Raw genomic sequence first — 6,649 nt, 5'->3', positions numbered from 1 at the left:
ACTAGCGCCCCAGTGACCAAGGAGGCGCTCTCCGAGCTATGGGAGTATCATACTAGCGCCCCAGAGAGTCCGAAAGCGAGCTATGGGAATATCATACCGGCGCCAGAGAGAATCTGAGAGCGCCCTGCGGACGATGAGAGTTTCATAATATCCTAGAGAGTTTGAGAGCGCTCTGCGAGGAATATCATGCTGGTGCTCAAGGGATTCTGAAAGCGCCCTGCGAGCTCTGTGAATATCATACTAGCGCCCTGAAGAGCTTGAGAGCGCCTTGTGAGCTATGATATTATATATCATACTGGGGCCCTAGCGAGTATGAAAGCATTCTCCGAGCTATGGGAACATCATACTGGCACCCCAGAGAATCTGAGAGCGCCCTACGAACTGTGGGAATGTCATATTAGCACCCTGCGAGCTATGGAAATATCATACTGGCGCCAGAGAGAATCTGAGAGCGCCCTGCGAGCGATGAGAATATAAGGCTACCCAAGAGAGTTTGAGAGCGCCCAGCGTGCTATGGGACTGTTATGCTGGCTCTCTAGAGAATCTGAGAGCGCCCTACGAGCTATGTGAATACAATACTTGCGCCCCATAGAGTCATACTAGCGCCCTGGAGAGACTGAGAGCGCCCAGCGAGCTGTGAGAATATCATAATAGCACCCCAGCGAGTGTGGAAGCGCTCTCCGAGCTATGTTGATATCACCATAGCACCCCATAGGGTCTCGGAGCGCCCTGCGAGCTTTGAAAATGACAAACTAGTGCCCCTGCGAGTTTGAGAGCACCCTGCGAATATCATACTGGCGCCCCATAGAGTCATATTCGCACCCTGTGAGCTGTGAAAAGCGCCCCAGCGAGTGCGGAAGTGCTCTCCGAGCTATGGGAATATAATACCAGCACTCCAGAGAATCTTAGAGCGCCCTACGAACTATGAGAATATTAGACTAGCGCCCTAGCGAGTTTGAGAGCGCCCTGCGAACTATGTGAATATCGTAAAAGCACTCGAGAGAATCTAAGAGCGCCCTGCAATCTATGAGAATATTAGACTAGCACCGCAGAGAATTTTTAAGCGCCCGGCAAATTAAGATAACATCAGACTAGTAACCTAGAGAGTTTTGTGAATATCATACTAGCGCCCTGCGAGCTTTGAAAATGACAAACTAGTGCCCCTGCGAGTCTGAGAGCACCCTGTGAGCTATCGGAATATCATACTAGCGTCCTACGAGTTTTGCAAATATCATATTGGCGTCCCAGAGAGTGTGGAAGCGCCCTGCGAGCGATGGGAACATCAGACTATCGTCCGAGAGAATCTAAGAGCGCCTTGCGTGTCTTGTAAGTATCAAACTATTGTTAAAACACTCTGCGAGATGTGGGAATATCATACTAGTGCTTTCAAGTATCTGAGAGTATCCTGCGAGCTATGAGCATATCATACTAGTGCCCCATGCAGTCTGGGATCGCCATGTGAGTTATGAAAATATCATACTAGCGCGGCAGGGAGTTTGACAATACCCTACGAGTTTGAATAGATTCACAAAATTCCAATTAGCTGGATGTTTTTTCACGAGCATAGGGATCATTAAATTTGCCTTCCAGAATGATAAGGCCAACGGAATTTTTTTTTGGTCCAAAAAAAATTTTTTTTTTCGGTTCCAGGAGCTGGTTAGTCGCCGACTAACCGTGACTAACCGCAACTTACAAATCTGCACATTCTTAAGAGGGTCTTCTACTGGCGAGGCCTAAAATCGAGCACTTTTTTTTTGGAATAAATTGTAAAGCATCTACTCAATGAATTCAGAAACTTTTTATTTACGTTATTTTTAAAACTATTAGGGGCAGAGCTTTCGCCATTCATTCAAATGCAATCCGAACGAATCTCATTACAGTTTGGTGTAACGCTAGCCTTCGCCCCGACCGAATGAATCGCCGTTATTGACACCGAAGCAACAACACGAGGAAACAGAGACAGGAACGAATATGTTCGTACACAATTGCATTTGTATGTATATATATATATATATATATATATATATATATATATATATATATATATATATATATATATATATATATATATATATATATATATATATATATATATATATATATATATATATATATATATATATATATATATATATATATATATATATATATATATATATATATATATATATATATATATATATATAACGTTGAAGAGTTGTGGGGCCCTATTCTCACAGTCACGTCACCTAGTGACTAGAAGAAAATTTCCTTCTAGTCACCAGGTGACGTGACTATAAGAATAGGGCCAGTGAGCACCTTTGAGAAAGAGTGTATGAATATTCTTTACTCTCTTGAACGGTGATCCGTTATTGCCTAAATAATTTTGTATTAGATATGGTTCACGAATCTACATGCTGTTGAATCATTCAGATTCATCACGTAATACTGAATCTGAATATAAAATACCGCTGGGCAAATTAGCGGTTTTCAGCGTATTTAGTTACGTCAGTTAAAAGTAAGAGCTTTTGATGCAGACTTTAGGCATCAGGCATCGCCGATTTCATCCTGTAGAGGTTTTGGGGAGAAATTTTGAATTGTTCGACATGTTGTGAAATATTTAACAATCACGAAATCACTTAGTGTAAAGTTGAGCGAAATTGATAAAATTAGATTCGCCGTTTAGTTTATTTAAGAAAATTAGTGTCCCGAGTTAGTGCTTTAAAGATCTTGTTAATTCAACTTGCTGATATGTTCCGAGTTTAGTCAATAACAGTTAATTCGCTATATATTCCTATATATATATATATATATATATATATATATATATATATATATATATATATATATATATATATATATATATATATATATATATATATATATATATATATATATATATATATATATATATATATATATATATATATATATATATATATATATATATATATATATATATATATATATATATATATATATATATATATATATATATATATATATATATATATATATAAGTGTATCTTGACAGTTCATTTCAAAACCCTTATTCTAAGGCAGTCGATATTTTACGCAACCAGACAATCTGAAATGTTTTCGGGTTGCTTCAAATCATGGTAAATGGAATTTTCTGACTACGTCTATGTTATTCAGCAATTCATTCTGATCATTTCATTCAAAGGTACCAAGTCTCTGCGAGGACTACATTCTCATTTATTTAAGTTTAAAATATAGCTGTTTTGGGTGTGCATTGGCAGTGTTGGAAAAAATAATAAATTTCTGCATTTGGATTGAACCATAAGTTTTAGAAACGTTATAACTGTTTTTTGAAAACTCGTAGCTAGTTACCGTCTTCGGCAAAGTTGTTAACCAAGGTTTGAACTATAGTTTTATGAAGCTGGTTTTTCATGTTGAGTGAAATAGCGATCTTATTTAACGTAAATGCAAAATAATTGATTTCCTCATATAAAATCTGATACAAACTTTGAACGCAATGCGCAAACCCGGGAAACAACAAACCGCTACCAAATTTTGCATAAGTATTTGGGAACAAAAGAAACTCAAAAAGTTCTGTGCCCGCTAGTTTAAATCATTTTGAAGTTTTCCCATGCAACTGCGAGCCACTCTAATGCTCATATACCAACCCTAGAGAACAGTAATGGTTCACCAGCCTCGGTGGTGGTGAACCAACGCCGTCAACTCAGCAGCTAGGTAAGGAGTGGTTCAATGAGTGGCATATTCGTGAAGAGCAGGGCGAATGAAGAGTGTTCGTTCTTTTTCAGGTCATTCGTTTTCCAAGCTCTGATTAGGGGCCATAAAAATGGAACAAATTGACATTTAGCATATCCCCTTCGACTAAACATAGAGTACCACTGCCAAAATATGAATGAAACGAGTAAGAAATTTATTTTTGTTTGCAATTGTTCTGAAATTACAGCCATTTGCAACTATTTGGTTAATACATTTATTCGAAATTTAATCGGGGTATTATTGTGGTTATAAAAATCGTTCCATAAATAAAGTTCCAACTCGAAACCGAGACCCAATCAGTACCAATGTCAAACTCTTTCATATTTTGAACTTCATAGGAGATTCAGTGAAGACTATCAGAGAGAAGGATCGGCTGTGTATGATACAAAGCTGACACTTTCCTATTAGCCGGATATATTCTTTCCTCGCGCGATCTGGATAGTTTCATGAATTTACACCATCTCATGAAGGTTTAACTTAACTAAGGAGGAATTGAAAATGATGTTGCGGCGGCTACAGTGCTCAACAAATTACATTTCGGAACAGCACACATATAGCACAGAGAACAGACGACCATCTTCAGCATTAAACTTTTGTAAAAATCTCTAACGGTTTCGAAGGTAGTTGGGATATGCAAAGCAGGAGCGCTACTGTCGTCATGCTTTTTTTGTATGGCTGAGTTCGACTGAATTGACAGCGATTATTCCTCTACCCAGTCAAACTAGTCCGGAACCGGTTCGGACTTCCAGTAAGAATTCCAGCTCAAATGCATGAACCGATAGAGTCGGAATCGGTTGTTTTCTTTGAGCAAGATTCCATACTAAATCCATTCGGTTCCGGAATGGATTTGACGGATAGTTGGGATAAGTTGGTTTGGCGGCGCTAGTGTTTATCTGAGACGGGACATGCGAAGATGGTCTTCTTTTTCCCTCCTAATATTGATGTTATTTTGCAGGGAAAAATCCGCTTGTTGTGCCGATGCGACATAGATTTCTGCCGATGAGGTACTGATTTGTGCCGAAAATAATAGAGCTCAAACATGACATGAACTACACTGAAAAAAATCCAAACGTTAATTCTATTTGCTTCAAACCGCTTAAAATTCATATGAAGAAGATATGCTATTGTTATCACGCGCACACATACCTTCTATGTGTCAACTGTATAAACTATGTATGCACACACATAAGTTATATGTGCATATTGTTATAGAATGGGGTTTTATGTGGCTAATAGTTATGAAATGTGAATGTAAGATTAATATTTCTTGTAAATACACACATTAGGTTTATGTGCCAGCAAATAGTGTCTATATGCCTCCGTTAATTGCAAAAATCTATGTGTAAAATCAATAGGCATAACGTTTACTTTTTTTTGAGTGTATGTTATCGTTTGTCTGAACTGTGTAAAACAACATTAAACATAACTGTTGTGCCGAATATTAAAATTGCACGTGCCGTCCGTGCATTTTGCGTATTTGTTTGTGTGCATTTACATGCATCTAAACAACATGTAAAATATGTTTTCGAAAAGCACTTTGTGTATAGCCAGGATATTCAGATACTACCCAGACACTGTCCATTCCAAGAAAATGAAAATCATCAAGAAAGGTCCGTTCGCAATGACAGGCCATTGCCGGTTCGCGGTGACAGTTACTTTGTTTTACTGAGTGCGTCCCGTCCCAGGTGTTTATCATATATTAATTAGAATGTTTTCACACGTTTAAATATTTTTGTTCGACCATGGATGTCTGTTCTCTGTGCATATAGCTCCGCGAATAATATTAGAAACCACTATGTTTTACACCCTTTTCGCAAGATGTTTACTCATCATCTTATAAAATGATGGTTTTTCTTCATTTTCATAAACAATTATCAACAAATTGATCGGCGATTTGGTGGTTAAAAGCTATTTTTTACCAATGTTTATACTACGTTCACACTACGAGTAAAAACGTGTTTTAACGCTATCTTGATTGACATCTTGTTGCTAATTATTATAACGTGTTTTAACTCTGTAGTGTGAACATGGTATTACAGAAAATATATCAGGAATCAGGAATCAGAATATATTGGCTCAAATGGCACGTTCCCCGTACATAGTCGGGGATTTGTGCCTTTAATTTTGATTTTACACATAGATTTTTGCAATTAACGGAGGCATATAGACACTATTTGCTGGCACATAAACCTAATGTGTGTATTTACAAGAAATATTAATCTTACATTCACATTTCATAACTATTAGCCACATTCTATAACAATATGCACATATAACTTATGTGTGTGCATACATAGTTTATACAGTTGACACATAGAAGGTATGTGTGCGCGTGATAACAATAGCATATCTTCTTCATATGAATTTTAAGCGGTTTGAAGCAAATAGAATTAACGTTTGGATTTTTTTCAGTGTATGACAGAACAGAATCAAATCAGCAACACTTTGATTCCAGCGCTATCTGTGAGCGGTTTCAACGTAGAATCGCCAATTGGCGATTTGCGGCAAAGCCAAAATTAGTCATGCGACACCTATGATTCAGCTCATGAACTGGCAAAGTGATACAGTTTGCTTTTTTTCACCCGTAAGTGAAATGTCCCACATGGGATGCCAGAGGGAGTGACAAAGGTACAATAGAGTGGCACGATTGAGAGTGAATCAGGTGATAGGGTGAGCACCCAAGTCAGCCTCACATGGATGGGTAGGGCGAGCACAAAAGTAAGCCTAGCAAGGAATGAGTAAGGTGAGCACACAAGTCAGCCTCGCATGGAACGTAAAAGGTGAGCACAAAAGTCAGCCTCATGTGGGAGTGTTTGAGAGTGAATCAAAGTGTGATTGAGAGAGCACCCAAGTAAGCCTCATACAGGATGTATGATCGCGTGAGCGAGAGTGAATGAGTACATTGAGTACAGCCATC

Source organism: Topomyia yanbarensis, chromosome 1, assembly GCF_030247195.1.
Source record: "Topomyia yanbarensis strain Yona2022 chromosome 1, ASM3024719v1, whole genome shotgun sequence".
NCBI classification, from domain to species: domain Eukaryota; kingdom Metazoa; phylum Arthropoda; class Insecta; order Diptera; family Culicidae; genus Topomyia; species Topomyia yanbarensis.
The sequence above is the reverse complement of the archived record's forward strand: the minus strand, read 5'-3'. Positions refer to the sequence as shown.